Source organism: Glycine soja, chromosome 7, assembly GCF_004193775.1.
Source record: "Glycine soja cultivar W05 chromosome 7, ASM419377v2, whole genome shotgun sequence".
Classification (NCBI taxonomy): domain Eukaryota; kingdom Viridiplantae; phylum Streptophyta; class Magnoliopsida; order Fabales; family Fabaceae; genus Glycine; species Glycine soja.
This window is the reverse complement of record NC_041008.1, coordinates 20134093-20154822: the sequence shown is the minus strand read 5'-3', so window position 1 is coordinate 20154822 and position 20730 is coordinate 20134093. Positions and strand designations below refer to the sequence as shown.

Here is a 20730-nt window from a genome sequence, read left to right as displayed (position 1 = left end):
ATCGTTTATCACTCAACCGATATAGAATAATGAATTTTTTATTATTATTTTTGCGAAATTTACAATTTTCCCTTCAAATAATGATGTGATGTTAAAGTGCATGATTGTGATTTACTAAATGTAAAAATACACATATTTGCATATATTTGAGCCAGTAATAAAAAAATCACAAACTACGTGTAAGACTAATGTGAAAAATCAAGAACATCAAGATACAGTTTTATCATAATTAAATACTAAAAGAGTCCACTAGTGACAAAGCCAAAGAATGTATAGGACAGTAAAGTTATTATTTTTAGTATTTTGCTTCTACTATATTCAACAAGTTAAAAAAAAGGTTTAGCAGCTTTAATTTTTTTTTATAGCAATATCCATTATACCCCTTTGCGACTTATTCTATCTAATATAAGTTCCTTAGCGAGGAACCTATGTCACAAAGGACATTTTGAAGCGCATTGGATTCTACCTTTGACCCAAAGAGGTTCATGCATTATAGCATCTCTTGTATCAAAATCAAAAGACATTATGGCCTACGGATTCCACCCTTCGTTTGCAAGGTTGGCAGCCAAAAAGGGAGTGAATTAAAAGTTGTATCAGAAACTATATATGACTAAGAAGTTAAGACATATATATTGGAATCCAAGAGACATTCGATCTTGTAAAAGCAGGAAAACATGAGCACATATAAAGTGGAGCCAGTGGATGAAATGGAGCCACCTAAGCAAATAGGAATCTCCATGATGCCTAAACCGGTAATATTCAATTCATTGATGCAAATCGGGTTGTCTGCACTTGAGAAAAGCTCAATGCATTGAGCTGAATATGTACACCGTAAATTATGTTCATTGTTAACTAAGCACTATAGCTAGTAAATAGTAATTATCACAAGCATCATACTAAAACATCAAAAGAGCATCATAAGCAAATTTGTTCTTTAAAATAAAAGATAAATTTCCACTTACATAGAAATGGTCCAGTTCCAGCAGAGTCACCCTTCACAAGCTTGAGCTGGATGGTCACTTTCCGAAACATATATTTTCTCTTAGATCCAAATCCAGCACCTGCAGTGTTCAGAAAAAGGTCACATGTTTAGATGAAAAATAACACATTTTGCAGGAAGAAATAGAGTAATGAATTGGTGATTGTGGGTGGCAACCATCCTTTCCAAAGAAATCTCCCCAGGAAGAGTCTACTTGAATAACCATGGAAAAACAAATCTATAGCCTAAAGTACCTGGCCTAATCCTCTACATATATCTCTACTATCCTTCAGGATTCTAGACATATCACTTAATATTCTGCCCGGTAATAGTTTTAGTACCTTATTATATATCCCTCCTTTTCCTTAAATGGTAATAATTGAAGTTTGTAAAAATTATAGATAACATTAGTGCAAGAGACTCGTGAAACTTCGGATAAAACTCGCAGTGACAGTATTATGCACATGTTGCAGCAGGAGAGAATCAATAAGAAACCTCAACTCTTACACTCAGTAAAGAACATACAGAGGATGGGCAACAAAATTCTGCTGGATTACATAAAACAAACATATATTGTGCATATGCACTTCAGCAGTGTTGTTTACACCTTTTTTCTTTTTACATTCTTTCTCCGCACCCCCTTTGTCCCCCCTATAATACAGTTCCCCTGGGGTAGTGTAAAAGAAAGATATTGATATACCTTTTAAACGCAGTTACATATAGGCAAACTAATAAAAGAATTGCACCCGTAATAGCATGGAGTATATTAATTCAATGGGATAAAGCCCTGCAAAAAAATAAAAAGCCAAAATTAAACACGTTAATGTTTTAACAGCATTTTAATAGAGTTCATAAAAATATTGTAAGATAAGGGCAGGACCTCTGTTATGTAAAAGCAAAAATCCTATCAGTAATACTTGTGCGGCATATTGGACCCTCAAAACAAGCAAGTGAACAAGATTTACACACTGCAAGATCAAACAAGAGGCTATAAATATTCAGACAAAAATTGTAAATCCAAAAAAGGAAAATCACCAACAAATTTTTTGGGTAAGAGATTGAGACAAGTTAGGAAGAGACTCACAACAAAAATGTCGGCATGAAAGCAGAATTACTGTAGTTGGAGATTCAAAACATACTTTACAAACATGGGAATTGGCATCGCCATTTCCAAGGTACTTGAGTTCTTTTTCCTTCATTTCTTGCATGCGCGCCTGAAATCATAAATCGCACTAAATCTCTGAAGACCTTTCAACATGGGAATTGGCATCGCCATTTCCAAGGTACTTGAGTTCTTATTTCCTTAATTAGGATTATTAAATCGTGTTACCTTAATGGATTTAGGACTTGTGCCAATAATACTACTACACTTGACCATAATATAATTATAAACTAGAAACACAATTGCACGCTGTGCAAGCATCTTAATGTTTTACAGAAAATTTTTTAATAGTAATAGGATATATTAAAAAGTAATAAAAAATTAATAGTAACAGGATACATTAAGTTAAAGAATGTCATTCGTTCCAATTTATATCCTTAGAAATCTAATTGTTTCTTATAATTGGATGCTTGCAAGAGATCAATTTTTTATCAGGTTTTCTCGTGACTATCACTACAATATATGTTTGAAAGAAATTAGTTAGTATATTACTTATAAGTTATAGAGAAATATTTTTGGTCAGTTTTGTATGTCTTCCTACAAAATAGGTTGGACATACTTCACTGATGTTTTGGTATATTTTCAATAAAAGTGTAGGAGTGCAGTAAAAAAAAAAAAAGAATAAGAGTATGATGTTGATTGTCCTCATTTAAACTCTCTAGTTGAAACTAATTGGACGCATAGATGCATCTAAAATAAAGCTTGTAACTCCTAATCTAATTTATGCTAATTGCTCTAAAGACATGAAAGAGATAGAATGACGAGAATGGTCTATATAAAGTATAAAGACAATACCTAGTTAGCAAAATAAGATTGAAGTTAAGATTATTGGGTCAGTATTTTGTATCACAATCATATCATATCAAATAAATATCCCATTATTCACGGTCTTGATTCTCTCTTTTCCTTCTTCCCTACCTAAACCCTATAATTTCAAAACCAGCTAAAGAAAATCAAATAAGAATTTTCTAGGACGAAGAAAAGTATAAATAGCTGCACAATAAGGTTACCTTGAGGCGAACAACCAAGGGCTCTTCTTTGGGCATTTCCTCATCTGGTTTCGGTGCAATATAACTTTAATAAATGGTACAGGCTAGGGAGTAATTTGTAGACAATTTTTCATGCAGGGACCAAAATGTTGAGTTTTTACATTAAGGGACTAAAACAATCTTGAATATAGGGATTAAATTTATACTCTAACAAAAAACAAAAAGCAACTAACTAACCTCATTCATATCGTGCCATGTTTTTCAATGTATCCAATCCTTACATGTAAACAATTTTTATAGAAATATTTATTCTTACATACGCAGGGACGAGGAATCCATAATTAATAGGAGCAACAATATGAAAATATGATAAAAAAAAATACTCAAATAAGATATTAATTACACATTTTCGAATCTTGTGATCACTGGCACTTTCCAGTTCTGAGTAATACCATTAGTAAGCTATTATTATCTCCTGCTTTATTGATACATTTCAAAGTAATAGGTTTATGTGGGACACTTTCATTGATATAATAAAATACTAATATATTTCTCTTAATTAAACGTGGAGCTCCTAATAAAATTCTCTTGTCTCGATCCGTAAATAATATGACATTCTAATATAAAAAAAATCTAAACATAAACGGCAAATTAATTAAAGCAATCCGTGAGATCATGGAAGTGAATTAAGTCAGTTAGATTAGGTTTACAAAACAAAAATCTGGTTTCCTTTTCAAATTAAATGCTCAAGTGCAGTCTATTTATTTAACATGTATAAGTGTTTTTGAAAATTTGCCAGATCATTTTAAAAATCAGGCTAATTAAAGTTTTATACTTCAAGTTCATATGCATGATAATAAATTAAATCCAAACTCTAAAGGCATATAGTAACCATGCAGGATTTTAAAGCTAAAGAAAAACATTTAAATTATTAAATTGTGACTATAACATATAAGTAACAAGTGGCAAACAGGAGGAATAAATACACAAAAATACCAAAAAAAGCTACTCTTCCATGATTGCAGAACCAAATGGTGAATAAGAAAATAGTAAAGTGGCTAGGGAAAAGAAATGTGACACCAACTATCTCCATGAACAACAGCCAATAAATTGATAAATAAATAAATAAAATTGAATAAATTAAAAAAATAATCCATTTGAATAAATTAACTTATACACGTATTAACTTAATTAATTAAAAAAATACCAATAGTATATATGGTGAAATAAATGCTAAAGCTGAGAGAGTGCATCATAGTCAAAATTCAAATTATAGGGGTATCCTGTAATAGATTTTTCATAAACATTAGTATATGAGATAGAAAATACTAATTCTAGAAGTTAAGGGAAGAAATAAATGTTGTATCATACCTGAATGATAGTTGGTCCTTTCAGAGATTTTTTGTATTTAGCCAACATGCCTGCCATATAAGCTTCCCTTTCCCCAATAACCTCATCATCTATACCAGGCTCAGTGACTTCAAGGCACGTGGTGTGAATATTTCTTCCAAGCACTATCTTTCTTTCTCCATTTTTTGTACCATTCTGAACAACCCAATTTCCCTATTTGTAGCACAAGAATTATCTGACAGACATAACACACAAGTGAATTATCAACAAATAGAAAAATCCAAGTGCAAACAAAATAAACTATGAACATAAAACTCAATCATCACTCCTTATCAAACATTTTTCTGGAAATCGCCATTCTAATAAAAAGAAATGAAACAAGTCTAACCAAAAAGCTCGAACTGCTATACATGTTCATCTACACATATCCATGTTAGACATTTCTAATTGCATTGAATAGTATTCATTTCACTTTATTATTTTTTAAGCTTTTCCCGCAATCAAATCAAAGAGGCTGTTTTGTCAAAAGGCAACAACTTTATCCATGCGCCACACACCCTCAATCTGTAATGGCTCATACTTAATTTTAAAACAATAATTCTAACTTTTAATTTAAGATTTTTGTTTTATATTAATTTTATGTGCCGTATTATAAGCCCTTTCATGTCTTACAATCTCAACCAACTTTCATTTAAATATCCTCCACGAAAAAATAGCATTTATAAAAAAAGGAAGTAAGCTTAGAAGGCTTCAAAGAAGAAGAAAATAAAAACAGATTTACCAGAAAAGGAACTAATTCAGCATATCTCAAGCCAAAACCAAAGTAACATGATGAAATGCTCTGTTTCGGAGATAATATACTCAAATAGTCAAATGAAAGAACAAAAATTCTCAACTATAAGTAAAGAAGAATAGGCACAAACATAATGAACTACAATTTACAAGCAAGAACAAAATCTCTCTGACCATAAAACCAGAAAAACTCATTAAGTAATAAACGAAGCTAAGAAAAGTTCAAAAATCTAAGTATTTGAATCATATAGGAAGCAATCACAATTCACCAAACTTGCTTATGAAAACTAGAGAGCATGGAACAAAAGGAGTAGTACTATTTGAGACTCTAAATTGGATGAATGTAGGTGCTGGATGGAGAAGCATGGAATAAAAATATCCATAGTGAAAACAATACAATTCAATGAAATTAGGATTCCATCACAGACACACACAGAGGACCAACGCCAAACACTCTTAGTCAAAAGAGAAGAGAAGGCTCACCAAAACATCGTCGAACTTGAAGTGGCGAGCGTACTCCTCGACGACAATCATGGCGGCGGCGCCCTTGCGTTGGAGGGCGATGCGCTTGGCCTTCATGGAGGCGGACTCATCGAGTGCGTCAGGGCCAAGAGGAACAGCGTCGGACGGAGGAAGAAGCGGCGACAGAACCTTGGGGACGGGGACCTAAACGGTGGCGTTGTCCCTACGCGTGTTGGCGAGGAAGTCACGGAGCACTGTAACATCGTGAACGAAGGCATTGGGAGCGTCAGGAGCAGCGTCGAATGCGCGCAGAAACCCTAGCGTGCAATGGGGGAGGAATACGAAAAGGGGAAAGAAAGAGAAAGAGAGAGAGAAAGAAAGTTGTCGTCAATGGGGGAGGATAAGCTTAAGCTAGGGTTAATAAGTGGTAAAGGAAGGAATACGAAGGCAGTTTTGCTTTAAACCTGTCGTTGTTCAAGCTTTTGATAATTACGGAAATGCCATCGTGTCACATTCTAAGACGGTTATTTATAACCGCCTTAGAATGTACGACGTAAAAACAAATTTTTATTCACCTAATTACAAAATTGCCACCACGCCATATTCTAAATCGGTTTTTTAGAACTGTCGTAGATAGCGCGTCGTAAATACAATCTTTTCTAGTAGTGAGGGAGAGGAAATTTACTATACGAATATCCACCTTCGCTAACTGAAAATAAGGTAGTAGGTAGGAGGAAACACCTATAGCCAATTTGTTGTGCAACAACTATATATCAGGGAGTGAAAAAAAAAATCAGATAATGAGTGGAACTTCTGTAGCAGAGTCATTGGGCATGATTTATCTCGCTAAGTGAAAATAGTATGTTGCTAGGGGAAACTTCTTTTCGTTGAGTGAAATGTAGATAAAAATCTAGGAAATTCCTGTAGAGGATTGGCTGAGCGAAATTGAGATAATAAATCCATTTAGGATGCATGTAGTGAGTCACTAAGCAGTTAGCCTCCGGGAGAAAAATAGGTAAGTGTCACTAAGTGAATTCAAATGTCTCTATACAAAAATTTGATAGAAAGTTTCACAAACTGTCTTGCTAAGTGAGGCAATCTTTGCCAAGAAAATTGCTTTAGAGTAAGAGAATCCACCTAGTTTCTAGGTGCGACACCCTTTACCCCAACATATAATTATCATTATTAGTTAACATCGCAGAATATATTTTAAATGAATTTTTCAAAAACTTTTTTAAACATAACTTATAAAATAAAAGGCATCACATACTCTTACTTCCCAAATAGCATATATAGATAGAAACTAAATAAGCCTCTTGGCATTCCAAAGGTCATACATGTCCATAAGTAAACTATAACAAGTTTGAAATATAAATCTTAAAGAAACAATTATAAAGTTCGATACAAATGTCATAATCTACTACCCACCCCCCGGAGAATTTATAAACAGATACAAATCTTTATTCTCTTCTTCTATACTAAGATATACCATAAGACTAATTAGTTGATTCGATATTTCATTATCAACCTCTTGATCTAAAAAAAGTAATCTTTCTCGATAAAGTCGATTGATTAGGATTCCATTTTTTTCCTTAAGAGTCGTACATGCACCTTTTGATGCATACAGTTCACCAAAAATCATATAATGAAGTATTGTATCTCATAATAAAACATTAACATAAACTACTATAAGTGAGGTCTACGACTCTCCTCGTGCAATGTGAACAACCTCTGGCTGAGTCTAACTTGTACATGGCAATCAACTCATGGCAACCTATGGTCAATTTGAAGGAACCAAGTCTTAATGATCAACAATCCACAACAAACACTATTAGAAAATATATTTTCTACATCGGTTATTTATGACTTTTAACATCGGTTTTTAAATCGATGTTGAAAGTACTGACGTTGATAGTATTATCGTTAACATCGGTTTTTAAAAATCGATGTTAACGTAAAATTACCAACATCGGTTAGTAATATGAATTGCACCCAAAAAATGTATATTAATGTTGAAAGTTAACATCGGTTTTCTCTAAAAAAATCGATGTTAACGAATGTGTTAATGTTGACAGTTAACATTGGTTTTCTGTAAAAAAAAAATTGATGTTAACGAATGTGTTAATGTTAACAGTTAACATCGGTTTTTGGAAAAAACCGATGTTAACGAATGTGTTATATAATGTTAACTGTCAAATTAACACATTCGTTAACATTGGTTTTTCCAAAAAAACCAATGTTATTTTTAGGATTTTTTTTTAAATAATGTCTCTGTTTTTACAAAAAAAACAAAATTTAACCTGTAAATTTAAAATCAGACCACACAGCACACAACATATATCATTTGCATTCTGCTTTCAAATAGGTTTTAGCAGAAAACTAGCTATCAACAAAGGTTATTCAATGTTAAAATGAAACAACAATTGTAAAAAATGTAATGCAAAGTATGTAAACTAATTAAGTAACCTAAAGTTACATAGTTGCCTAACATCCTATGTTTGATTTCCAACTTTTAGATAATACTGTGCACACATAAAATATCTATAAGTAGAAGTTTTATTTAAATCACGTACCTTAACAACAATTCACCTAGCAGTAGCCTTGGATTTAGGTTGTGGAGTATCATCAAGTCCTTTCAAAGCACTAGTGTTGAATATGAAGAACATTAAAATATTGATGTTGTTGAGTTATGCCAATGAAAATGTATTGAAAACAATACTAACCTGTTAATTATTCCCTTAAGGTAGTTGTCTGGCCTGTTATGTATTCAAGATTGAATACAATGATTAATGCAAACTGTCCGCAAGAATCATTGCATCCAATCTCAAATGGGAATCTAAGGTTCACTCATCATGAACACAATTTGTATAGCATATATCAATTGTCATTAATGGCAGTGAACACGTAATAAAAATATTCATTGGTAACAAACATTTGTACCTGTGATGATGAGCAGCACGGTCCAAAATGAAAGCAAGAATCAAAGAAATAACTGAATGAACACCTACATCAATCATCATTCTGAAAAACAGATATCAATATGCTACTTATATATAAAGGACTAAAGGAAGTATTACATTAGTTAAAATAAACCTCTAAAATATTGGTAGCTCTTTTTGTACTACTATACCATTATATTATAATAAAGGGTTAAAATTTGTGCACTATATCCTCTAAACTTTAGAGAAATTCAATATATTGTCCGGCTAAACATAAATAGTACAACTCTTTGGTTGAAATATGACATTCGAATTCAGTGTCACATAATTTAAAAAATATTTATAAAATAGGACGACATAAGCAAACAACATACCGAAAACATCTTGCATTAATTCAACTCTTGCATGCATCTTTTAGTCGAAAGGAATAACTTTCAACTCTAAATCATATCAACCGAAATGCAGATAGTGACACGAGAAATCGAATGTTACTCCCCTAAGGAATCATAAGTCGTACTAAAAATACTTGATAGACCATTTTCTATATAAAAAAGAAACCTTTTAATTTTTTTTGACAGAAATGGAATTACCTCATTTCATTGATAATAGTAACTAAAATACAGCCAAGAATAGTATGAAGTATGTATGGACTAACAAAATTAGTAGCGGAGAAACCTTTTAATTAGAGTTTAGAGTTTACACGGTATCAACAAAAATAAGTAGGAACATCAAATTCCTACATATTCATAAAATTCACGTAACATACATATGTGAAAAGTTACCAGGCAAAAATCTAAAACTTGTATAAAACTACATGCCCACTGCTCTTCTATATTTTATTTGACTGATTTTTTATGAAGAAATGAAGAAGAATTCCTATTTTTTATTTAAGTTAAAATATACAAGAATAGTGGGCATGTAGTTAAAATCTAACTCTGTTCATTAAATTATATGAAATTTTCTGATATCCGAATTTGATTTTGACTAATAAAAAAATTAATAGTTACCAAAATTGTCAAGGAGAGGTGATTCAATTCAAGATTGAATCGGCAATCGGCAAGGGTAGTAACCTCCCTGAACTCCCAGGATGTTCTTAAGGTATGTATAAAAACACTTGTATAATATATTCTCCTTTTTGAATTTTATGTTGTCACCCCCTCTCCCATGCTCCTTTCAATTATGTGTCCACGTTTACTCACGTTGCTGCTCCCTTAGTGTACCCCTTTTTAGATTTTTACGGTTTTAGTGTTCTATGTTTTAAAAAAAATCAATAATATTAATATACTTTTTTTTCTAAACCAAAAAAATATACTTCATTAGTTTATTTTATATGTTTTCTGTCTAATCAAAACTCAAAACATATAAAATATATAATAAGTTTTATCTATTGATAAATATATCTTATAGGATTTGGATTGCTAGTTTAATTTCTTTTAATTATCTTTTTTCTTTATAGATATATGTTACACTATAATTTAAATTTTTTCTAATTGATTTTAATTTTTTTTAAAATAATTTTATTTATTGTCATCTAAGGATTTATAATATTTAAAATTTAGTAGATAAATTAATTTTAGGTGTAATATATTAATTTTATAATGTACTAAAGTATGACAATTTAAAAAACTCTTTCTTCATTCTTCAAGAATAAAGAAGTCAATAATTTCATATATTTTATCCTCATCTTATATTATAAAATTCAGAAATTTCAAAACAAGTTTGTAAAATGATGAATGATCTTTTAATTAAAAGAAATAAGAAGTAAATGATTTTTATTTATTGTTATATTTACTTTTATATGATATATGCAATATTGTTTATTATTTGACAAAATTTTAGGCAACTATTAATAGTAAAAATTAGTCACTTTTCATGTTAGCTCTTTTCTCCATATTTTCCTCATTTTTTTCTTCCTTAGAATATGCTATAAATGTTAAGTTACAATTTTTAGACCCGCGAACTATGGATGTGTGTTTTTGCTGCGACATATGTACTTGTCTATTTGTGTGTATTGGTGCATTTCAATCCAAGTGAATGCAAAATCAAATTTTTATATACGAACAGAGAAACAGACCTTCAAAGAGGGGAGAGAAACATAATCAGGGAAGGTAGAGACCAAGAAAGAGGTCATGCAACATGTGATTAAATAATTAAATTGTTCATTTTGGTCGGTGCTAATTGGGATGACACATGACATGAAATACTTGCATGGCACTTAACTTGCTAAATCAGTAGTGTTAACTGTTAACTACATTGACCGGTGAAAGTTATATTTTAGATTAATTTGAGGGACTTTTTATTAGTTTCTCTAATTCCAGGACTAACTGGCCGTTTAGCATCAAAAAAATTTGTTTCCTTTTATAATGTTAGCGCCACAACCAATAAGCACAAGCAAATATATTTAGTTATAAAAAAGGTAAATCAAAACTCAATTTCCATAAATTTATTAAAAATCTAAAAATGTCAGAGGGGCGTTGAAATGAGCTACATGCTAAACATACTTCCTTCCCATCTACATTCCTAATCTCATTGTTCCTGCTATCATTGATAGGACTTTTTTTCCAATCCACCACGAGCTAACATTATTCCAATGTAACATTATTCCAATGTAACATTATTCCAAAGTGAACAAGGTAAAAAACTTTTATATGAATTTTTTTCCTTTTATGTAAACAAATCATAGTTGCTTTCATGTTTACCATCTCGACTGGTATTAGTTATGGAAGTTTAGGCCTCTATCAGGCTATCATCTAATGTTCTAAACATTAAGTCGGTGCACCAAAGGTATGGTCCAGGTAGTTCCAAAGTAGGCACAATTTTTTCCACCCTAAAACGTGCCAATTTCGATCTCTATCATATACTCTATGTTGTTCTGATATTATGGAATACTGTAAGGGTAGTTATGAAAGAGAACAACTATGATTTAGAGTTAATACTAATAGTTTATCTAATTTTTAGGTGATGAATAGTTAAACCAATCAAAAATTTTAATCCATATATATGCTCTTTCTACTTTGCAATTAATTGAATAAAGCCCAAGATTTTAAACTACAAAAAATGAGGCTGACTGAGGAAATTACCAATTAAGCCAAGTGCTGTTAGATCCCATAGCAAAAGATGATTGTCGGTCCCATCAATCACCAATCTGAAATTTCCTTGGTTTTGCCCCCCTTCTATAAAAGATATACCTCCCCTTGGACCTCAGAGACTTTTGTGAGTGGTTGAGGTGACAATATCACAGTAATCAAATGGACTAGCTACTTCCTGTAAAAACCACCGTTAATATAGTTAAAAGCATATTTATAAAGTCAAAGGAAAATCGAAACCTTTTTGCAAAGGGCGCATCCAATCGAACACAGAACATGGAAAGAAAGAATAAGGTGTGTGTGTAGTGAAATCGGTAACGGAGAAAAAAAAATGACCTAGTGAAGCTGTGAGTGCTACTGCGATGGCGGAGAAACTGACCAAAAGCGAACCTCTATGTGTTGTGAGGTTTAGGGTTTGGGAGTGAATTTTAGAGAACGTAGTGGGTGACTCTGTTGTTGTTGGATGAAGGAAAGAAAGAATAAAATTAAAATTTGTTTTGCGGGTAATAAGAGGCTGCGTTAGCGGTAGAATTGAAGCGAAAAAGGTACAATAAAAATGGAATAGGAACCAATCTCAACTTTGTAATTGAAATAGAATATTAAAAATTAAATTAATTAAAACAATATTATCATTTGTGAATAATCATGACCAATATTTTCTCATTTTACTTCTCTCTCTAAAAACAAAACTTTTTATTGTCTCATTAATTGTCTGTATCTAAAATAAAAATTGATATTCTGAAAAAAGAATATAAAACTTTATTTTCCCTCTTTGACATTTAGTTAATTGCTGCTGTTGTTTTGTTTTTTTAATACCCTTTTCCTTTATGTTGCCATTCACTCAAAAATGGAATATACATTTAATATATGTTTGACAAGTATTTTTAGCTAACATATTAACTAAAAGTACAATAAAAATAATTTAATTAAATAAATATAAAAATAAAAGAAATAAACATATGCAAATTGAATATTAGTCTATTAGATTAAAATTGTAATTTTTTTAAAGAAAAAAATACTAAAGTCACAAAAAAAAATAAAAAAAACAAAATTATGAATCAATTATTAAAGAAAAAATAAAATAAAAATTTAGCCTAATCATTTTAAAGTTCATTCTTTTTGTATGTTTATGAGTATAGTGTTGAATTTTCTATTCCGATAATTAATAATGTGAGTTAATTTTCTATTCCGATAATTGAATTTGTTTCAACTTTCAATATTTTTTTGTTGGCTTTTTTTTCTTGAATTAAAGATTAGTTTTTTGTTTTATTTTTTCACATGACTTATAGTATAATTATAATTATCTTAAAATTCATGTTTTTCATGATTTATTTTTTTATGAAACAGTAGATAGAAATAGAATTCAAGGTTTTTGGATGTATAAAACTAGTGTTCATACCCCGTGTTGCTCAGATACTTTTTCCATTTTATAAATTAAAAAATAAATTAATATATATATATATATATATATATATATATATATATATATATTGTTTTTTAATGATAACTTTTTATCCAAGCTACATGATTACATATATTAAATTAAATATATTATATTTTGTCAAATACTTTTTTATATATAATATTTTTAGTATTAAATAATCTTTGATTATCTTCATCGCCACATGTTAATATCCAGGTATATTTTTTACTTTTAATACGATAACATATAATTGTTCATGAAAAACACATTTAAGGATGTCACCGTACCATTATCAATTGACAAGTTCATTATGTTTTCCACTTTTGACATAACCCATTAAATTTTCCTACATGAAAGAAAATTGATATTTCATGAAAATAATTTAATAATTTTTTAATAATTTAATTGATATTTCATTATGTTTTATTTTGTTGGCGTGTTTTGTTCCTCTTGAGTGTGTCGTGGTTACCAGATCTAATATGCTCTTCCTCTTCTCAAACTTAGTTCGTGAATTAAAATTTAAAGTTTTATTAAGTAAATCTAAAAAAAATATTTAATTGAGTATTAAAATAACTTTTGACAAAAAAAAATTCATCACTATTTAAATATAATTCTTTTTCTTTGTTTTTTTTTTCCTAAATAATTTTTTATTAAATTTATTAACAAAAAAACTCACATAATTTGTTGGGGAGAGTCGAGGGGTACACCTGTGGACCACGAGCCACCACATAAGGAGACCTGACACCACACTCTAACCCAAAACCTTAAGGCTCAGGTTTATGGGTCTTCTCCTCACTTATATGGTGTTCAACCTTTCCACTTCTACCCGATGTGGGACTTCACCTCACACTTGTAACCCAACACATCTCCCCCTCAAGTGTGAGTCTCTTCCACATGGTAGTCTCCCCCTCGAGCGGAAGTCTTTATCATCCACGAGTATAGCCATGGCCACCTGTGGTACTTGCATACTCGTCTGAGCCGGTCATCAACTTGAACCATCGGCTCTGATACCAATTGTTGGGGAGATTCGAGGGGTACACCTGTGGACCACAAGCCACCACATAAGGAGACCTGACACCACACTCTAACCCAAAACCTTAAGGCTCAGGTTTATGGGTCTTCTCCTCACTTATATGGTGTTCAACCTTTCCACTTTTACCCGATGTGGGACTTCACCTCACACTTGTAACCCAACATAATTAACAAATAAGGTTAAAAATAATTAAAAAAATGACAAATGTAATAAAAATAAATTACATGTGGATTATAATTAACTCTAAATTTAAAGACTTAAAACATAATTTTCGTGTCTCATGAAAATATTTTTATTTTTGTTCTAAAAAATTTGTTTAAAAATAATGAAAATATCATTTATTTTAAATTCTACAAATATATGAGATAACTATAATTATTTAAATTAAACCACTATAACATATATTTTCAATAAATCAAATTAATATATACAAATATTTTAATTTACTTTAAATTTAAAGATAATACGTTAATATAAATATAGTAGGATTTCATTGAATTTTTAAACAATATTCTCCATTTACCTTGTTAAGAAGAAAAAAACTAATTTTTTATTTTTATAATAATTAAATAAATATATATTAATAATAAATTTTAATTTTTTTACGATATAATTTTTTTTTACCAACATTCTATAAAAATTCTATAAAAGTTAAACTCTATTATTAAAAACAGTTTTTTTTTTATTTTCAAATTAACTAATATCAAATAATTTATATAAATGTGTGTTATATTTAAATGATAATCATGAAATAATAAAACTAAAATTAAGAAATTGATTTTAAAAATTTAGTTTAATTTTTAAATGCTTACCTTTTGAATTTATTATTGTTTATTAATTATTATATTTTTTTAGTTAAAATATAATTAATAACGCAATATATGATTTTTTTTAAAAATATATATAATTAAAAAAAAAAGTTTATATTAACATCAGTTATTTGAGAACCGATGTCGTTAAGCACTTACAACATCAGTTTCCAAATAATCGATATTAAAACTAAATTTAGTGTGATTTTAACATCGGTTATTTGAAAACCGATGTTGTAAGTGCTTAACGACATCGGTTTTCAAATAACTGATATTAAAAATGAATTATTTTAACATCGGTTATTTAAAAATCGATGTCGTTAAGCACTTACAACATCGGTTTTCAAATAACCGATGTTAAAATCACACTAAATTTAGTTTTAATATCGATTATTTGAAAACCGATGTTGTAAGTGCTTAACGACGTCGATTTTCAAATAACTGATTTTAAAAGGGTGATGTTAAAGCTCATTTTTTTAGTAGTGAAAAACCCATTCCATATCCATTAAAGGGTCACTAAAGCTTTTGGGAAGTAGTTCTCAACACTCTAACACGTCATTCAAAGTCAAAACATAGAGGTGGTACTCGAGAGCATACCCCATTAAGCAAGACCCTTGGGTCGCTTTAGTGAGGCGAAGTTCTGGCGTGAAACTCACCCTCCCAAGTATACCTTTTTTAACATAAAAGAAACTTCCCAAAGGACAGAGTTAACTCTTCCCAACATATAGGGGTGATTCCAAACCAAAATCACATCACACCCATCATCATCTCATCAATAGTTCATATACGTCTAAAAAAATAATACATTTGCCTCATCAAAACATAATTATTGTAACAACAATGAAACCACTTGACCATAATATAAACGCCTCAAGAACAACATAATCATCGTATAAATAAGCCTACTTTATTTGCACAAACATTTTGATGTCATTTGAATCATAAAAAAGTGGAAGTGTTTGAAGAGGATTTTCAACACAACTAAATTCTAGCCCAGTGAGTAAAGGAAGTCATGATTCATTTAGAATGTTTCAAAAGTAACATTCTAAAAAACATGAATTCTAGCCTAACAAGCCAAAATCGTGGTGCCCAACCAGCTAGAGACAACATTTTCAAAAAGTTGAATTCTAGTCCAATGAGCCAAAAGTTGCACCCAACAAGAATTATGCAGAACAATTTCGAACTAGTCCAAATCAACCATTTTTATGCATCATAATTCATTCTCGACCTATTTTTTTAAACCAATCCAAATCAACCAAAACATAGAAAAGGGTAAAGCTTTCATAACCTATTGAAGATCCAAGCTTTTGAGATTTGGGTATAATGTGGAGAAAGAAAATTCCTTAGTGCCCAACAGAGAAGCTTCTTCTCAAACACACCAACACGTCTACCAAAACCACAAAAATCATCAATCAAAACAACACCAACTCAGATTTTGAAATCAAAACCCCAAATGGGTCACCTTGTGGAAGGTAGAAAAGGGAGAAAAAGACAGCTCACCACTTCAAAAAAAGGAGTCTCAAGCTCAAGGGAAAGGAAGAACAAGTGTTCTTGAAGGGAAAATCAAGTCTCATTCTTGAGAGAAGAGAGAAAAGAGAAAGAGTGAGAGAGCTCTTGAGAGAAGAGAGGAAGAGAGCTTTAGGGTTCATAAGAGGAAAGAATTAAAGTGTCTCTCTTGGCTCAAGGGTGGCTTATAAGGAATAGAAGGAATGAGGAGTAGGCCTCTCCCACAATAGCCCACGACCCAAGCCAAAACCTCCAATACAACTCACTTCTCATAAAAAACATAAAACATCATTCATTTAATTTATATTTTTCAACAACAGAAAATAAATTATTCATTCTTTCAATTTAATTAAAATCACTAAATCATATAATTAAGAAAATCATAATGTTACACGTCACATACTTTTGCATTCCCAAATATCACATACGAGTAAAAACTAAATAAACATTTGGACAATCCAAACACCATACAAATTCATAAGTAAACTATTACAAGTTTGAAATATAAGTCCAAATGAAATAATCATAAGTTTGACCTTGACATCACGGTTTATCAAGCACTATATATCATAATAAGATATAATCCTAAAGTATAATAAATGAGGTCTAAGCCTCTCCTCTTGCAACATCATCAACCTTTGACTAAGCATCACATTCATATGGCAATCAACCTAAACACAAGCAATGCAAATAAGAAAGGGAGTGAGATACGTCTCACCTCATTTATATACAATATAAAGATAAAAGCATACATCCTTACACTTGGCAATTCAATCATACCATAATCACTCAATCATGTACATTCTCATATATACACATGCATTATGATGCAAATTTAGCTTATGACTTTATATGCATGTGGTACTAGTTAAAAACATCGCGAAATATTACGAGGACATGAAATTGACAAATTTTCACACCATGAGAAACTCAACAGCACACTCTAATTGAGATGAGATTGTCGAAGGTGCATCAAGGTTGTCACATCTTGCAAGAATAATCCAACCTATGAGATCAACATGAGCCACATAAAGATTTCAAATCAATTAACAACCCCAAGGATATAGTAATGCTTTAACTCATTTGTGCCCTCTTCAATTAAGCTCAATCACATTGCTCGAAAAATATGATATATATTGTACATGAGGCATACAAGATATCTATTGTATTTTCACACTATCACAACATGATGGTCTCTATTCCACATGAACTTGGGTCACATACTTCTCATTACAACACATTACAATGATATGACTTGATTCACCTCATATACATATATACATCGTCATAACATTATAATTTCAATGTAAGTATATAAGGTAACAACAAATGTCATATTTGAAGTAGGCACACATATACATGATTTTCAAACATCACATTACATAAACATTACAAAAAGAGAAGAAAGTCTTATCTTCATTCCACATAAAGTACACCCATTATGATAACTATCAACATGTTATTATGATTAGTATGACATTTCTTAATTTTTTAGTGTTATATCTACTATTTTCTAATTATGAGTCTATGACCTTCATAGGATATGATTGTAATGTCTAGAGGTTTACTCATACCATCAAGTTTATTTTTATCTTTTTAGAAAGATAAGACAATTATCTACAACTTTTATGTTGACTTCAAGATTTAGTTTCATATCCTACTATGCATAAAACTAACAAGAACATGAAATTATTAGCAAATTCTGATAACTTGGCCTTTACTCCCTAAAATGATAATATTGGTAGTTCTAAATTTTTTTTTTGGGAGAGACCAAATTCATGGGTTAGCTAACAGGTAGGGCTACAATTTTCATGATCACTTTCCTAAATTTACACTTTAAAATTGAGTTTTAGTTGTTGTAATCAGTTGCACCTTTTGTAATCGATTACAACAGGACTAGAATCCACCAAAATACTTTGGAAATCAAAATAATTAGTTACAATACCTTCTAATCAATTAAAATAGAACCAAGATCAACGAAGTAGCTTCTAGGACTCAAAGTAATTGATTGCAAGTCCTTGTAATAAATTATTACAAACATAGAGCAAAAAATCCAACTCTAAGAACTTATTTTTTCTAGACAAAATGTAATGTAATTTATCAAATTGTTAACAATGGTTAGAAATGCGACTCTGCACCCTAATTTTTTTTTAACAACCCAACACCAATTTCCAACATAAGAATGTCCTAATAATAAATTATATCATCCCAACACAAGATACATATTAGAAAACACAAATTAACACATCAAACAACAATTTCATGGTTCAATTTTAAGGAAAACGAAAAGGATAAAAAACACCCAAACCTTACCAAACCCCAATTAGAAAAAAAATCTCAAATTAGAATCTCATGACAATATAAATTAGATTGCTTCAGGGTATTTACAGCTTGTCCAAAAAATTAGACATACAATAAACTTAGACCTAAGATCATACGACCTCCTCATGACTCATTTCCATATGTAACATCCCAATTTTTGTAAACTAGATTAAAAAGAATTGTTATTTATAAATAAATAGAATTTTAAAAATAATGATTAGATTTTATAAATAAATAAATAAGGAGATATAATTATTAATTAAAATAATGATTTGAGAAAAAATGAAAAGGGTATTTTATTTATTTGTTTGATAGAGAATAAAATCAAGTTTTTTTTTTATAAAATAATAAATAAATAAATAGAGTAAATAATAGGTCGAAAATTCCCCTAGCTATAAATAGCAACATGATAGGTTAGTTTTCAAACTGACTCCTCAGCCTCCTCTGCCTCGCAATTTCGTTCTTTCTCTCTTCTCCCAAAACCCTCACTTTTTCCCGCAGGCCACCTAACCTGTCTCAGAAAAATGATGATCTTGGACTCATTCACCGTTGGATCGTCGTGAAATTTGAGCACCACGCTCGCAATCCACTTCCGAGCATTCTCACCATTGGGAATTTCGATATTATGTCTGAGCTAAGATAAATACCCCTCACATTGTAGCATTTTCCTTTCCAGCAGAAACCCAGAGCTGTCTCGGAAAAACTACGATCTCGGTTTCGTTAACCGTTGGATTTTCATGAAATTTAAATATGTTGTTCGAAATTCAGTTTAGCACGCTTTAACCGTTGGGATTGGCGGATAATATTTGTGGGTGGAGAAAAATAAATCGCATGATGACAGTACAAGTGGAGGCTTCAATCCCTTCTCTGTCTCTTTGACAGTTGGGAACTCTATCGGAGCAGTTAGAAAAAAAAATTGGAGGAATTTTAGGAAACCGCTAGAGATGCTGTTATCGCTGGCTGAAGACACGTGAGCCCGCTTAGAGGTAATGGATGAGTTATTCACAATTGTGAATTAGTGAGAACATGTGTAAGGATCCTTAGAGATATCAATTGGAATGAGTTTTGGGGTATTTTTGCAATTTTCATTTTATCCTTATAATTATTATAGTGAATTATATATATTTGATAAACCAATTGTTGTGAAATTGATATGCTATTATGTTGAGCGTGAACCCTATAAATCGAGTACTTTTTCTAATTAATATGAATTGATGAAATAAAGTAAGGAGAAATTTAGAGAGATATTGATTTTGTATTTTCTCTTTTTCTTGCTGTCTAGGTTTTTATATATAATTTAAAAAATTAATATCATAATTGAAATTGACCAAAGTGTTCATATAATTATTTAGAATTTGTGCATTGAAAGCTTACTTTGTAATTTGTGATTCAATATGATGTATGCTAGTTTATATGTATATATAGAGGTAGTTATTTATATTAATAATTTATGTAAATAATATTGTAGAGTGTTATAGTATGATTCCAAAAATTATTAAGTGTTGGAGTTTGAGAATATTATGGTTAAATTTCATGAACATGTGTATGTTGTACCTTATGAATATCATTGGAAATGTTATGAGATGGTTGATGTGATGTTATGAGATGTTAAAGTGTGGACATGATATTCGATTGTGAATAAGTGGATGTGCTAACACTTGATGTTACATTAATTATATTGTGAGCTATGAATTATACAATAACCCGACCAGTGTTTATGCGCAGTGTTAAAGAGAAAGTGTAGGTTCCTAGTTAGGAACCAGTGTTAAATTGTAGTGCAATTGTGTTAAACATGCTTGAAACATGAGTGTGAGGTCGTGGTATTGTATAATTCATGAGCAGTGCTTATAAATGAAATATGTGATGAATTGTGGAATA

The 20730-nt window shown here is 30.6% G+C and overlaps 2 long non-coding RNA genes across 3 annotated transcripts; both read right to left on the bottom strand.

Annotated features, from left to right (window-relative positions):
- Positions 1–467: 467 nt before the first annotated feature.
- Positions 468–8355, bottom strand: LOC114419148. Of its 2 annotated transcripts, XR_003668180.1 has the most exons (8): positions 8308–8355; positions 5756–7508; positions 4502–4715; positions 3152–3195; positions 2064–2193; positions 1860–1947; positions 1680–1766; positions 468–1061 (listed from the first exon to the last, which is right to left on the bottom strand). It is a non-coding gene; the product is annotated as an uncharacterized LOC114419148 (long non-coding RNA). The 2 variants fall into 2 exon arrangements; XR_003668179.1 differs by lacking the exons at positions 4502–4715; positions 5756–7508; positions 8308–8355 and having other exon boundaries at positions 3152–4494.
- A 352-nt stretch (positions 8356–8707) lies between these two features.
- On the bottom strand, positions 8708–12266 carry LOC114419321. The gene is made up of 3 exons (XR_003668235.1): positions 12096–12266; positions 11754–11937; positions 8708–8755 (listed from the first exon to the last, which is right to left on the bottom strand). It is a non-coding gene; the product is annotated as an uncharacterized LOC114419321 (long non-coding RNA).
- Positions 12267–20730: the final 8464 nt, after the last annotated feature.